This window comes from Scyliorhinus torazame, chromosome 1 (assembly GCF_047496885.1).
Source record: "Scyliorhinus torazame isolate Kashiwa2021f chromosome 1, sScyTor2.1, whole genome shotgun sequence".
Classification (NCBI taxonomy): domain Eukaryota; kingdom Metazoa; phylum Chordata; class Chondrichthyes; order Carcharhiniformes; family Scyliorhinidae; genus Scyliorhinus; species Scyliorhinus torazame.
This window is the reverse complement of record NC_092707.1, coordinates 248,213,391-248,229,669: the sequence shown is the minus strand read 5'-3', so window position 1 is coordinate 248,229,669 and position 16,279 is coordinate 248,213,391. Positions and strand designations below refer to the sequence as shown.

The 16,279-nt window shown below is 53.0% G+C and overlaps 1 protein-coding gene and 1 non-coding gene across 2 annotated transcripts in view; one reads left to right on the top strand and one right to left on the bottom strand.

Moving 5' to 3' along the window:
• The window catches only part of LOC140420344 (protein stum homolog), a 109,491-nt gene that overhangs the window by 87,556 nt on the left and 5,656 nt on the right, over positions 1–16,279 (bottom strand). The window lies entirely within an intron of this gene.
• On the top strand, positions 2,723–2,794 carry trnag-ucc (transfer RNA glycine (anticodon UCC)). The gene has a single exon. It is a non-coding gene; the product is annotated as a tRNA-Gly (tRNA).

Genomic DNA, 16,279 nt, shown 5'->3' with positions numbered 1-16,279 from the left:
CCCATTAACGAGTGCAGCATCGTGCTCACATATGCCCCGACGTCCGCTCCCTCCGCACCTTCAGGAAGACCAAGAATCCTCAGGTTGTTCCTCCTTGCGTTGTTCTCCAGTGACTCCAACCTTTCCACACATCGTTTCTGATGTGCCTCATGCGTCTCCGTCTTCACCACCAGGCCCTGTATGTCGTCCTCATTCTCGGCTGCCTTTGCCTTCACGACCCGAAGCTCCCGCTCCTGGGTCTTTTGTTCCTCCTTTAGCCCTTCGATCGCCTGTAGTATCGGGGCCAACAGCTCTTTCTTCATTTCCTTTTTGAGCTCTTCCACACAGCATTTCAAGAACTCTTGTTGTTCAGGGCCCCATGTTAAACTGCCACCTTCCGACGCCATCTTGGTTTTTGCTTGCCTTCCTTGCCGCTGTTCTAAAGGATCCACTGCAATCCGGCCACTTTCTCCTCCTTTTTTCATCCGTATCCAGGGGGGATTCCCTTCTGGTTTACCGCACAGTGTTTTTAGCCGTCAAAATTGCCGTTGGGGCTCCTATCAAGAGCCCAAAAGTCCATTTCACCGGGAGCTGCCGAAACGTGCGACTCAGCTGGTCATCGCCGCACCCGGAAGTCCCTGCTGCAAAGTTGATCACTTGTGCCTGGAGGTTTGTTACATATTCATAGCATGGTCTTGTTCTTTGGGTAAACGTGAGTGGGTAATCATAAAATCCGCAGAGGGATAAATGTGGATTCATCAGGGCCTCATTTGGCAGTTTCAGTTCCGGGCCTATTCAGCCTGTTCCAAGTACCACCCCCCCACCCCCCACCCCCTATTTCCTCTGCCCGGATACAGTGTTGGGCCCCGTTACTTGCATTTTTAGGAACATTGCCCAGGAAAGCAGATAGTAACACCAATTAAGTCGCCTCCCATTGCTCACAAGCCCGGCTCCTTTACTAGCATTGGAAGTGGGCACAATCTCCACCTCCACATGCGCAAGGCTAAGCCTAGTGCAACTGAAAGTGGTGCACAGAACACACCTAACTAGAACCCGAATGAGCAGGTTCTTTTCGGAGGTGGAAGACAAATATGAACAGAGCCAGGGAAGCCCGGCTATTTAGACCCACATGTTCTCGGCATGTCCCAGACTTGTCGGGCTCTGGACAGACTTCTTTGAGGCAATGTCCAAGGTTGTGGGGGTGAGAGAGCCAACCCTTAAAGTGACAGTCTTCAGGATATCAGACCAGCCGGAATTTTAATGGGGAGGGGGCCGATGCCCTTGCCTCCCTAATCACCTACCAAAGAATCCTGCTCAGCTGACGATCAGAAGCACCACCTAGCTGCAAACTGGCTGGCCGACCCATCAGAATTTCTCCACTTGGAGAAAATTAAATTCACCATCACAGGGTCAGAAGAGGGCCTCCACAAGACGTGGATGGCCAACTCCCTGTGCTCCATGGCTGCAAACTTGCAGACACTGGTCGATACCAGAGCAGGCCTCCAGGACTGGCAGCGCCAGGTGACGAGGGTGCCTTGGGTGTTGGATCCGCTTGCAACACAGTCCCATGGAGAAGCCAGCGGGGCCATCGGGCACCCCAAGGGAGGTGGAGGTGATGCGGCCTGTTCCGGGTCCCCCTGCAGGGGTGGGTCCCGGAACACCGCAGCCCCCCACCCTACCGCCCCTGGTGCATCTGGTGGGCAGCGGGCAGAACAGGGTGGCTGCACGCCATCCCGATCACCCGAGGCGCAGCCTGGCCCATCCAGGCCGGGCCGCCCCAGGAAACAACCGCCAAAGGGGACCCTAGTCACAGCAGTCCACCTCCACTTCTGCTGTACCGTCTGGGGAAACACCTCGACGTAGTCACGTAGTCATAGGGCCCATAAGGCCAGAAGGCTAGGCACTGAGTAAGTTGGCACGGGTGTAGGGCACAGATTAGTTATAGGGGCTAGGGCACATGTACAGTACGTCCGTTATTAAACTCACTGCTACACCTATGAACGCTGCGCCTCTGTGCTCTGTCCGATGCGTGCCGGGATGGGGTGGGAACTGAGTACTACTGTGGGTGAGGGGTGATGGAACATTGAGCTCCGGTGAGTGTGACATGGCCCCCCCCCCCCGCCATGAAGGAGCTGGAGCAGTGACGTCACAGAGAGGCGACGGAGGCTGCAGCAGAGGAGCGTGCCGCAGTGGGTCAGGTGCCTGCCGCTCAGGCTGGAGGGCCCCCTGGGGTCACTCACGCCACCCCGCCCCCAGCCAGACGACAGGGCCATGTGATGCAGTCTCCAGGCTGCATCCAGGGACCACCTAGGTGGAGGGTCGTGCTGTGGCCATGAGTCAGACATTTTCTTTTTAATAATATTTTTATTAAGGTTTTATAACAACACAATTTTTTCCCTTTACAAATAATAACCCCCCCCCCATAACAAAATAACGCAAATTCTCCCTGAGCAAGATATATACATGGTAAGATGATATATTTACATAGCTTTATACACTGGCTCTCGCCCATTCGTGCCAGTTTCCCGCACCCTCCATGTTATCCCCCGCTCATCCGTCCCCTCCAGCAATCTCTCGTTCCCCCCCCCCCCACCCCCCCAGGGTTGCTGCTGCTGCTGCTGCTGACCGACCTTCCTCTAACGCTCCGCGAGGTATTCTAGGAACGGTTGCCACCGCCTGTAGAACCCCTGCGCAGACCCTCTCAAAGCGAACTTAATTCTCTCCAATTTTATGAACCAAGTGAACGATGGTGGTATAGTGGTGAGCATTGCTGCCTTCCAAGCAGTTGACCCGGGTTCGATTCCCGGCCATCACAATAACAAATTGGAAACTTTTCCGGGGGTCGTTGGTCTGGGGGTATGATTCTCGCTTTGGGTGTCTCGGTTTCGAAACTTGCGGGAGGTCCCAGGTTCAAATCCCGGACGAGCCCTTTGATAAGGTTTTCTGTTATTGTTCTTTAGTAGATGTACGAGGCAAGTTTTTTACGCAGAGGGTAGTGGGTGCCTGGAACTCGCTACCGGAGGAGGTAGTGGAAGCAGGGACGATAGGGACATTTAAGGGGCATCTTGACAAATATATGAATAGGATGGGAATAGAAGGATACGGACCCAGGAAGTGTAGAAGATTGTAGTTTAGTCGGGCAGCATGGTCGGCACGGGCTTGGAGGGCCGAAGGGCCTGTTCCTGTGCTGTACATTTCTTTGTTCTTTGTTCTTTGAACCCCGCCATGTCGTTTATCCAGGCCTCCAGGCTAGGGGGTTTCGCCTCCTTCCACAATAGCAAGACCCTTCGCCGGGCTCCTAGGGACGCAAAGGCCAGAATTCCAGCCTCTTTCACCTCCTGTACTCCCGGCTCATCCACTACTCCAAATATTGCTAGCCTCCAGCTTGGCTTGACCCGGACTTTCACCACCTGAGATATTGCTCCCGCCACTCCTCTCCAGAACCCCTCCAATGCCAGGCGTGACCAAAACATATGGACATAGTTCGCCGGGCTCCCTGAACATCTTTCACATCTGTCCTCTACTCCAAAGAACCTACTCAGCCTCGCCCTCGTCAAATGCGCTCTGTGAACCACCTTAAATTGTATCAGACTGAGCCTGGCACACGAGGAGGAGGTACTAACCCTGCCCAGGGCATCAGCCCATAGCCCTTCCTCAATCTCCTCCTCCCATTTACCTTTCAATTTTTCTACCAGCGCTTCCCCCTCTGCTTTCATCTCTTGGTATATTTCCGACACCTTGCCCTCCCCGACCCATACCCCCGAGATCACCCTATCTTGAACTTCTTGTGCCGGGAGCAACGGAAATTCCCTCACCTGTTGCCTCACAAAAGCCCTCACCTGCATATATCTAAATGCGTTTCCCGGGGGAAACTCAAATTTCTCCTCCAGTGCCCCTAGGCTCGCAAATGTCCCGTCAATGAACAGGTCCCCTATTCTTCTAATCCCCGCCCGATGCCAGCCTTGGAACCCCCCGTCCATCTTCCCCGGGACAAACCGGTGGTTACCCCTGATCGGGGACCACACCGATGCTCCCATTGCACCCCTGTGCCTTCTCCACTGGCACCAGATCCTTAGCGTTGCCGCCACCACCGGGCTTGTGGTGTGTTTTGTCGGTGAGAGCAGCAGCGGTGCCGTTACCAACGCCCCCAGGCTCGTTCCTTTACAGGACGCCATCTCCACCCTCTTCCATGCCGCCCCCTCTCCCTCCATGGCCCACTTGCGGATCATCGCCACGTTTGCTGCCCAGTAGTAACTCTCTAGGTTTGGCAAAGCCAACCCTCCTCGGTCCCTGTTGCGTTCCAAGAACCCTCTTCTAACCCTCGGTGTCTTATTTGCCCACACATACCCCATAATACTCCTACCTACTTTCTTGAAAAAGCCCTTGGTGATCACGATGGGGAGGCACTGAAACACGAACAAAAACCTCGGAAGGACCACCATTTTGACCGACTGCACCCTACCCGCCAGCGAGAGCGGGAGCATGTCCCATCTTTTAAAATCCTCCTCCATTTGCTCCACCACCCTCGTCAAATTCAGTTTATGTAGGGCCCCCCCAACTTCTGGCCACCTGTATCCCCAGATACCGAAAACTCCTCTCCGCCCTCCTCAGCGGTAGGTCCCCTAGCCCTCTTTCTTGGTCCCCTGTCTGTAATACAAAAAGCTCACTCTTCCCTACATTAAGCTTGTAGCCCGAGAACTCCCCAAACTCCTTCAGAGTCTGCATGACCTCCACCATCCCCTCCATTGGGTCCACCACGTATTGCAGCAGGTCATCCGCGTATAGCGACACCCGATGCTCCACTCCCCCGCGGACTATTCCCCTCCATTTCTTGGACTCCCTAAGTGATATGGCCAAGGGTTCGATCGCCAGTGCAAACAACAGGGGGGACAGGGGGCACCCCTGCCTCGTCCCTCGGTACAGCCGAAAGTACTCCGACCTCCGCCGGTTCGTCACTACACTCGCCACCGGGGTGCAATAAAGGAGCTTAACCCATCTAATAAACCCTCCCCCGAACCCAAACCTGCGCAATACCTCCCAGAGGTACTCCCACTCTACTCGGTCAAAGGCTTTTTCCGCGTCCATAGCTGCCACTATCTCCGCCTCTCCCTCCTCCAATGTCATCATTATCACGTTTAAGAGCCACCGCACATTGGTATTTAACTGCCTGCCCTTTACAAATCCCGTCTGGTCCTCATGAATCACCCCCGGGATACAGTCCTCAATCCTTGTGGCCAGCACTTTTGCCAATAACTTAGCGTCCACATTGAGGAGCGATATCGGCCTGTACGATCCACATTGCAGTGGATCTTTGTCTCGCTTAAGAATCAAGGAGATTGTCGCCTCCGACATTGTCTGGGGCAGGGTTCCCTCCTCTCTTGCCTCGTTAAAGGTCCTCACTAGCAGCGGGGCCAGCAGATCCACATATTTTCTATAGAACTCCACCGGGAACCCGTCCGGCCCCGGGGCCTTCCCCGCCTGCATGCTCCCCAAGCCCTTGCTCAGCTCCTCCAACCCAATTGGTGCTCCCAAACCAACCGCCTCCTGCTCCTCCACCGTCGGGAACCCCAGCTGGTCCAGAAATCGCCTCATCCTCCCTTCGCCCCCTGGGGGCTGGGACCTGTACAGCTCTTCATAGAAGGCCTTGAATACCTTATTTATTTTCGTGGCACTTCGAACCGAGGCTCCCCTTCCATCTTTGATTCCCCCTATTTCCCTCGCTGCCGCCCTCTTACGGAGCTGGTGCGCCAGCATCCGACTAGCCTTTTCCCCATACGCATAGGTCGTACCCTGCGCCTTCCTCCATTGTGCCTCCGCCTTGCCCGTGGTCAGTAGGTCAAACTCCGTCTGGAGCCGTCGCCGTTCCCTGAGTACTCTTTCCTCCGGGACCTCTGCGTATATCCTGTCCACTTGCAAGATCTCCCCCACTAACCTCTCCCTTTCCATGCCCTCTGTCTTCTCCCTATGAGCCCTAATGGAGATCAGCTCTCCCCTGACCACCGCCTTCAACGCCTCCCATACCACCCCCACTCGCACCTCCCCGTTGTCGTTGGCCTCCAAGTACCTTTCAATGCACCCCCGCACTTCCCACACACCACCTCGTCCGCCAGCAGTCCCACGATCCCTCTCCTCTCCCAGCCCCCTGCCGGGGGACCCCCGTCCCAGCCACCTATTCTGTGTCCCGGTCTCTTTCGGCCAGTGCAGCAGCAACCCTTCCCCCCCCCCCCCTTCCCTCCTCTCCCCCCCTTCTCTCCCCTCCCCCTCGCTAGATCCCCGTCTAGCTTTTTTGCTCCCCCGATATCCCTCCCGTAAGTCAGCTGACACCTGCTGACCCCGGCTTCTCCTGCCATCCCTTTGACCCCCCCCGTGTGGGAATCTCCCAATCAATATACATTCCTTCGTTCCCCTTCCCACCTTTCTTGCCGCGCGCGGGAAAGAAAACCCCGCGCTTTCCAAAGCCTGCCCCGCCCCCCATGGCGCCTCCTGTCGCGGCCTTGTCTCCCTCCCCCAGCCCATATAACATTTCCTGTGCGTGATTGACCCCCTATGTACAACAACCATCATACTTCAACCCTCAAACACCCCCCTCCCACACAAACCCTCAATTAGAGTCCAGCTTTTCAGTTAGTATAAAGGTCCACGCCTCTTCGGGCGTTTCGAAGTAGTGGTGTTGGCCATTATGTGTAACCCACAGTCGCGCTGGCTGCAACATTCCAAATTTCACTCCTTTCCGATGCAGCACCGCTTTGGCCCGGTTGAAACCCGCTCTCCGCTTAGCAACCTCCGCGCTCCAGTCCGGGTATATTCGGATCTCCGCATTGTCCCACTTGCTGCTCCGTTCCCTCTTGGCCCATTTCAGGACCCTCTCTCTGTCCGTAAGCCGGTGAAATCTCACCACCATCGCCCTTGGCGGCTTGTTTGCCTTGGGCTTCCTCGCCAGCACTCGGGCGCCCCTTCCAGCTCCAGCAATCCCGGGGGGGCCTCCACACCCATCAGCGTCCCGATCATTGTGCCCGCATGTGCCGCGGCATCGGCCCCCTCCACTCCTTCTGGGAGTCCCAGGATCCTCAAGTTGTTTCTCCTTGATCTGTTCTCCAGGTCTTCGAGTCTTCCCGCCCACGTCTTGTGCAGCGCCTCGTGCCGCTCCTCTTTCACCGCCAGGCCCACGAGCTCATCGTCGTTCACGGTCACTTTTTCCTGGATCTCCTGGATCTTCACCTCTTGGGCTTTCTGGGTTGCTCCAAGTCCTTCAATTATTGCCAGCAGAGGTGCCACCATCTCCTTGCGCATCTCCTCAAAGCAGCGCTTGATGAACTCCTGCATCTCTTCTTGGTCTGTTGGCGCCGCCATTTTGTTTTTTTCCCCCCCTTCTTCTCTCGCTGCTCCAGGGCCGCTTTTTTTGCCGTTTCGCTGCGGGTCCGATCCATACAGGTTGGTTGGGGACCCTTCTTCTTCCTTCCCCACGGGTTGGTTTTTTAAAAAATGCCGTTGGGGCTCCGTTAGCGGGCCCGAAAGTCCGTTTTCGCGGGAGCTGCCGAATCAAAGAACAAAGAACAAAGAAATGTACAGCACAGGAACAGGCCCTTCGGCCCTCCAAGCCCGTGCCGACCATACTGCCCGACTAAACTACAATCTTCTACACTTCCTGGGTCCGTATCCTTCTATTCCCATCCTATTCATATATTTGTCAAGATGCCCCTTAAATGTCCCTATCGTCCCTGCCTCCACTACCTCCTCCGGTAGTGAGTTCCAGGCACCCACTACCCTCTGCGTAAAAAACTTGCCTCGTACATCTACTCTAAACTTTGCCCCTCTCACCTTAAACCTATGCCCCCTAGTAATTGACCCCTCTACCCTGGGGAAAAGCCTCTGACTATCCACTCTGTCTATGCCCCTCATAATTTTGTATACCTCTATCAGGTCGCCCCTCAACCTCCTTCGTTCCAGTGAGAACAAACCGAGTTTATTCAATCGCTCCTCATAGCTTATGCCCTCCATACCAGGCAACATTCTGGTAAATCTCTTCTGCACCCTCTCTAAAGCCTCCACATCCTTCTGGTAGTGTGGCGACCAGAATTGAACACTATACTCCAAGTGTGGCCTAACTAAGGTTCTATACAGCTGCAACATGACTTGCCAATTCTTATACTCAATGCCCCGGCCAATGAAGGCAAGCATGCCGTATGCCTTCTTGACTACCTTCTCCACCTGTGTAGCCCCTTTCAGTGATCTGTGGACCTGTACTCCTAGATCTCTTTGACTTTCAATACTCTTGAGGGTTCTACCATTCACTGTATATTCCCTACCTGCATTAGCCCTTCCAAAATGCATTACCTCACATTTGTCCAGGTTAAACTCCATCTGCCATCTCTCCGCCCAAGTCTCCAGACAATCTAAATCCTGCTGTATCCTCAGACAGTCCTCATCGCTATCCGCAATTCCACCAACCTTTGTGTCGTCTGCAAACTTACTAATCAGACCAGTTACATTTTCCTCCAAATCATTTATATATACTACAAAGAGCAAAGGTCCCAGCACTGATCCCTGTGGAACACCACTGGTCACAGCCCTCCAATTAGAAAAGCATCCCTCCATTGCTACCCTCTGCCTTCTATGGCCTAGCCAGTTCTGTATCCACCTTGCCAGTTCACCCCTGATCCCGTGTGACTTCACCTTTTGTACTAGTCTACCATGAGGGACCTTGTCAAAGGCCTTACTGAAGTCCATATAGACAACATCTACTGCCCTACCTGCATCAATCATCTTAGTGACCTCCTCGAAAAACTCTATCAAGTTAGTGAGACACGACCTCCCCTTCACAAAACCGTGCTGCCTCTCACTAATACGTCCATTTGCTTCCAAATGGGAGTAGATCCTGTCTCGAAGAATTCTCTCCAGTAATTTCCCTACCACTGAAGTAAGGCTCACCGGCCTGTAGTTCCCGGGATTATCCCTGCCACCCTTCTTAAACAGAGGAACAACATTGGCTATTCTCCAGTCCTCCGGGACATCCCCTGAAGACAGCGAGGATCCAAAGATTTCTGTCAAGGCCTCAGCAATTTCCTCTCCAGCCTCCTTCAGTATTCTGGGGTAGATCCCATCCGGCCCTGGGGACTTATCTACCTTAATATTTTTTAAGACACCCAACACCTCGTCTTTTTGGATCACAATGTGACCCAGGCTATCTACACCCCCTTCTCCAGACTCAACATCTACCAGTTCCTTCTCTTTGGTGAATACTGATGCAAAGTATTCATTTAGTACCTCGCCCATTTCCTCTGGCTCCACACATAGATTCCCTTGCCTATCCTTCAGTGGGCCAACCCTTTCCCTGGCTACCCTCTTACTTTTTATGTAAGTGTAAAAAGCCTTGGGATTTTCCTTAACCCTATTTGCCAATGCCTTTTCATGACCCCTTCTAGCCCTCCTGACTCCTTGCTTAAGTTCCTTCCTACTTTCCTTATATGCCACACAGGCTTCGTCTGTTCCCAGCCTTTTAGCCCTGACAAATGCCTCCTTTTTCTTTTTGACGAGGCCTACAATATCACTCGTCATCCAAGGTTCCCGAAAATTGCCGTATTTATCTTTCTTCCTCACAGGAACATGCCTGTCCTGTATTCCTTTCAACTGACACTTGAAAGCCTCCCACATGTCAGATGTTGATTTGCCCTCAAACATCCGCCCCCAATCTATGTTCTTCAGTTCCCGCCTAATATTGTTATAATTAGCCTTCCCCCAATTTAGCACATTCATCCTCGGACCACTCTTATCCTTGTCCACCAGTACTTTAAAACTTACTGAATTGTGGTCACTGTTACCGAAATGCTCCCCTACTGAAACATCTACCACCTGGCCGGGCTCATTCCCCAATACCAGGTCCAGTACCGCCCCTTCCCTAGTTGGACTGTTTACATATTGTTTTAAGAAGCCCTCCTGGATGCTCCTTACAAACTCTGCCCCGTCTAAGCCCCTGGCACTAAGTGAGTCCCAGTCAATATTGGGGAAGTTGAAGTCTCCCATCACCACAACCCTGTTGTTTTTACTCTTTTCCAAAATCTGTCTACCTATCTGCTCCTCTATCTCCCGCTGGCTGTTGGGAGGCCTGTAGTATACCCCCAACATTGTGACTGCACCCTTCTTATTCCTGATCTCTACCCATATAGCCTCACTGCCCTCTGAGGTGTCCTCTCGCTGTATAGCTGTGATACTCTCCTGAACAAGTAGCGCAACTCCGCCTCCCCTTTTACATCCCCCTCTATCCCGCCTGAAACATCTAAATCCTGGAACGTTTAGCTGCCAATCCTGCCCTTCCCTCAACCAGGTCTCTGTAATGGCAACAACATCATAGTTCCAAGTAGTAATCCAAGCTCTAAGTTCATCTGCCTTACCCGTAATGCTCCTTGCATTAAAACATATGCACTTCAGGCCACCAGACCCGCTGTGTTCAGCAACTTCTCCCCGTCTGCGCTGCCTCAGAGCCACACTGTCCCTATTCCCTAGTTCTCCCTCAATGCTCTCACCTTCTGACCTATTGCTCCCGTGCCCACCCCCCTGCCATACTAGTTTAAACCCTCCCGTGTGACACTAGCAAACCTCGCGGCCAGGATATTTATGCCTCTCCGGTTTAGATGCAACCCGTCCATCTTATACAGGTCACACCTGCCCCGGAAGAGCTCCCAGTGGTCCAGATAACAGAAACCCTCCCTCCTACACCAGCTGTTTAGCCACGTGTTTGTCTGCTCTATCTTCCTATTTCTAGCCTCACTGGCACGTGGCACAGGGAGTAATCCCGAGATTACAACCCTCGAGGTCCTGTCTTTTAACTTTCTGCCTAGCTCCCTGAACTCCTGCTGCAGGACCTCATGCCCCTTCCTGCCTATGTCGTTAGTACCAATATGTACAACGACCTCTGCCTGTTTGCCCTCCCCCTTCAGGATTCCCTCTACCCGTTCGGAGACATCCTGGACCCTGGCACCAGGGAGGCAACATACCATCCTGGAGTCTCTTTCACGTCCACAGAAGCGCCTATCTGTGCCCCTGACTATAGAGTCCCCTATAACTATTACTCTTCTGCGCTTTGACCCTCCCTTCTGAACATCAGAGCCAGCCGTGGTGCCACTGCTCTGGCTGCTGCTGTTTTCCCCTGATAGGCTATCCCCCCCGACAGTATCCAAAGGGGTATATCTGTTCGAGAGGGGGACAACCACAGGGGATTCCTGCACTGACTGCCTGCCCTTTCTGGTGGTCACCCATTTCTCTGCCTGCACCTTGGGTGTGACCACACTTACATAACTGCGATCTATGACGCTTTCCGCCACCTGCATGCTCCTAAGTGCATCCAATTGCTGCTCCAACCGAACCATGCGGTCTGTGAGGAGCTGCAGTTGGGTGCACTTTCTGCAGATGAAGCCATCCGGGACACTGGAAGCCTCCCGGACCTGCCACATCTCACAGTCAGAGCACAGCACCCCTCTAACTGACATTGCGTCAATTAATTAAAATTAAAATTTGTCTTTTTTTTTTTATAAATACTTTTTTTAAATTTCAAAGTTACTGTCAACTGTTTCCTAGCACTAGATTTATAATAGAAATGCGATAGCTAACTATAATATTCTCCGATCTCTGGCTTAGATATCCTCTAAATTATAATTAAGTTATTATGTTTAATTAGATCCCAAATACTCAAAAAAATTTAGGTTAGAATCCCAACCAGCCACTCAGGTCACAGCTTTTCTGTGATGTCACTTCAGTTTCCCCCGACACACACAATTTGAAAAACAGGTATAAAAGTAAAAATCACTTACTTACCTTCTGAGATGTTCTCAGGTTCCCTCGCTGACAGAGACTGCTCCTCCACCTCCAATCCTTGACCTGCACAATGCTAATAATATAATAATATAATATGGCACTTACCTTACACCAATGGGTCTTATTATTAGGTTAGAGGAGGAGGGCGGGTGGGAGACACTACACGTGTAGTGTCTCGGGTTTCCTCAGCTCCGCATCGCCGCAACCCGGAAGTCTGAGTCAGACATTGTATAACAATGTAGAGCCCGGAGTGAACCCAGCTCGTTATGCCGCAGGTGGATATGTAATGAAGGGGTGGTGTTCATGCGGGCGATGTGCTGGAAGTGGAGGTGGTCGGTGGTGAGGTGGTGCCATACTCTGTTGTCCGTGCCCATGCCTAGCAATCCCCCCCACCCTAGTCGGTGAAATGTGCGGCTATCAGCCCCTCCCGTGCCAATATGAATGCATCATGAACACTGTCCGGATACAGACGTGCAGGATCTTCATCCAGTGGTCACAGACCCCCTGTACATTCATGGAGTAGGAACCCTTCCTATTCATGAACTTCACCCGGTTATCCGATGGTGACCGCATGACGATGTGTACCCCGTCGATCGCCCCCTGGACCATGGGTATCCTGGCGACCGCGACGAACTCTGCTGCCCGAGCATCCTGGTGGGTGCGGTCCACAGGGAACTAGATGTACCGGTCCGCAATGTCATGCAGGGCGTCATCCACTGCACGGATACACCGGTGCCTGGGAGATGCCAGACAGGTCCCCACTCGGCAACTGGAATGAAACTGTACATGGAAGTTCAGGGCGACCGTCACCTTGACGGCCACCGGGGGGAGCCCCAGTCCCATGCGGTGCCAGGTGTGCCATCAGATGGCAGATGTGGACGATGATTTCCCGGCTCATCCGGAGTGTCCTCCTGCATGCCCGGTCTGGGAGGTCCTAGAAGGACATGCGACGCCAGTACACACGAGGCCTCATCGGGCGCCTCCGTGGCCATGGCACCGTCTCCTCCTCCCCCTCCTCGGTATGCTCATCCCGTAGCTCCCCCTCGTCATGGTCTCCTCCTGCACCTGTCGGGTGGATGGCCCTCCAGCCTGAGCGGCAGGCACCTGACCCACTGCGGCACGCTCCTCTGCTGCAGCCTCCGTCGCCGCTCCATGACGCCACTGCTCCAGCTCCCTCATGGCTTCATGCAGGTAGCGGCCCCCGTCACCGCGGCCAACAACACTGGAAAAATACATGGATAGGATGGGGATAGAGGGATATGGATCCCGAAAGTGGAGAAGATTTTAGTTTAGTCGGGCAGCATGGTCGGCGCTGGCTTGGAGGGCCGAAGGGTCTGTTCCTGTGCTGTACATTTCTTTGTTCTTATGCCCAAACATTATGATTTGCAGGGGGTGGAGGTAGACAAAGTTTCAGCTTTGGGCATGCCCCCTTCCACAACCAGGTGCCGTGGTCTACGTGGTCAGCCCAGTTGGCAGCTCGCACCCCAGCCACGCATGCCCCCACCCTCGGTGCCCTGACACCCATCGCCTGTCCCTCCTGCCAGGGCCACCATCTGATGGCACTGCCCTCACCGGGGACAGCCATGGGTACGGCCCTGGATGTACCCGCCGGTGGGTGCCACCGGCTGGGTGGGCGGCCGGGACACCTGGGCTGAGCCAGCGATCAGGGTGGGTGCCCACCTGCATGTCTGTGGCGTTGGCTCCGCCCGGTCATGGCGAGCCATGCCCAGCTGTCGCGGCTGTCTGCCCACCCCACCCCATGACCCTGGGGGGCCTTCCCCCAAACCACCACAGCCAAGGCCGTGCCGTCTCGCCATCTTGAGATCCCCCTCACACCGACCATCACCTTCTCCGGCCACAGCGTCAGCCAGCATGACTGGTTGATGCTTTTTCAAACCTTGTTAGAATGACACTGCGTGACCGGAGACCTCAGCCCTTCCGAGCTGCAGTATCGCTGGGGGCCCGGAGAATCGCAGGTCGGCCACCTCTGGTGCAGCATCCCCATGGTCGCGCGCTTTTGGACGGTTCAGTGTATCATGTCCCGGCGTTGCGGGCCGTCTCAGCGTGAACGCCGATTCTCCGAGCTGGCACGGGTCTGGAGAATCCCAGCCATGGACTATGGAGGCTGCCCACTCTAAAAACTGAACCGGTCTGATTATGCCCAATTCTTTTATTATAAGTCACAGGAGTGTTGGTGGGTCCAAAGATTTCCAAGGTTTCCCCAGAGCAAGTGAAAAGCCTGGCTGCGGTGCAGCTCAAATTTAAAGCTCGAGTTCCATCATGAATATACTTGAAGGTCTGCTCCCCACAACAGTCACTGAGGCCCCGGTGTCGATTTCCATTTTCAAAGGTTTACAATTCACACTTAGGATCTAGCTTACCCGAACTATGTTCAACCGGTACATTGCGAGCTCCTCTCCACTGTCCAGTGGTGTTGTGGACTGCTGCCCGTTTTTTTTATTGACACTTTTGGTCTCCCGAGGCAATGCGATTGAAGATGTCCGCGATTACAACAGAAACACATGAAGCCGTGACAATAGCAAGTCTCTTGGGGATGGCACCCCACCCCAATTGATAACAGTCCACCTGTCTTAGGTTGACGGCATGTTCTTTTCCCGGTCCTTTGACTCTAGTCCAGTCCTTGAGGATTGTGTCTGGTTCTCTGGTGTGCCTGTTGATTCTACCACGCATCTCATGGCCATATCTCCCCATGCTCAATTGACTTCTGCTTCAGCCACACTTGGAGCTCAGTGGTGCTTTTTCAGCGCACTCCATCGCCTGTGCTATCACGATCACTTTTACCAAAGTATTGGTAGTTTCAGCCAGGAGTTTCTTTTGGATGAGATTATGGATACCACGTGCAATTTAGTGTGGCCAATCTACCTAATCTGCACATCTTTGGGTTGAGACCCACGCAAACACGGGGAGAATGTGCAAACTCCACACGGAAAATGACCCGGGGTCAGGATCGAACCCGGGTCCTCGGCGCTAACCACTGCGCCACCATCAAATTATATATTTGGGGCCCACAAACTATCAGAAGGATCACCTTCTGCTTCTCTTCCCCTGTGATCTCGTTCACAGTTATGAAATAGAGGAACCATTTGATGCAATGCCTCTTTTCTTCATTCCCTTGGTCAAATTATGGATACCACGTGCAATTTAGTGTGGCCAATCTACCTAATCTGCACATCTTTCAGTCACGTTTTGCTATTTCTTGACTCTCGTTGGCCTTCCTAATTATAACGGCTCCTTCCCTCCCCCCCTCGAGTCACAAAGTACTGCAGGCTGCAATCGAACTTTTTAACCTCGTCTCCAATGTGGTCGCTTGAGAAACACTCTGGAGGCTTCTGGTTTGTTTATTGATAACCTAACACTGCAGCCTCATGGCACCGAGGACCCGGGTTCGATCCTGACCCTGGATCACATTCCGTGTTGAGTTCCAGAGTATATTAACGGGGTTTACTAACGAAAGGTAAAGGCTGGTAAATATACAGGCACAGAAGACAATAGCATGGATCTTATCTTCCCTACTCCAGGATCCCCTTTTAACTCGCTATTGGATGGGGTTCATGCACTCCCGCGCGATTGGCCCCAAGCCAGTAATGTGGGCCACCAGGACTCCCCCCCCCTCCTCCCGTCTTGGTCTTTATGAGCTGCAGCCGACACTGAAGAGGAAATTGCAGAGACTGGCTCAGGAATAGGAAAGGAATCTCACTGGGACAGAAAAAAGTCACAAAGCCTGGGCAAAGATGGATAGGATAATGCAACAGTTCAGGAACTGCCCCACGTGTTGCACAGGATGATTCCAGCCCCCATCGCAAACTGATGGTGAAACCACCACACGACCAGTAAAATATTATCCATTTATCAGTTCAAAATTGATTTTAAAAAATGGAAGATCTCCGAAAGAGCAGAGAATAATATTTTTTAATTTTCAAACCCAGGGTTGTGGGCGGCTGTCGAGAGGGTCGTGGGGCCATGCATCATGGCATTCACGATTGCGGGAAGAAGTGTCCAACAGCAAGACCGGCTTTTAAAAAGGAGATCTTAAGGACCAAGCAGGCTCAACTGTCACATTAAAGGTAAGCAGAAATGGTGGGTCACAAAGTTCGGGTGGCATGAGTCGCGAAAGTTGGCCGGCGTGGGTCGTGAAGATCGGCCGGTTGGTAAAAATGGGTCCCAGGCAAAAAAGTTTGAAAAATACTGTATTAAATGATCACACTCCATTTCACTCAAGTATTTGTGTACAGTGTGAATAAGTCCTTCAACAGGACTGACAGTGCCCTCTGGTGCAAAATTGGGCAATTGCCTTCTTGGTCTGCTTGGACTACTGATGCTTCACATCATTTCAATGTACAACCTCGTCAAATCAATTTAGAACAGTAAACGGTCACGCTGAAAGTTTACTTTTGCGTATGTGCTGTGTAGATTTGCTTGTGCTTTTCTTTACATCACTGCACTGTTCTTAGGTTTATTGATAACCTAACAC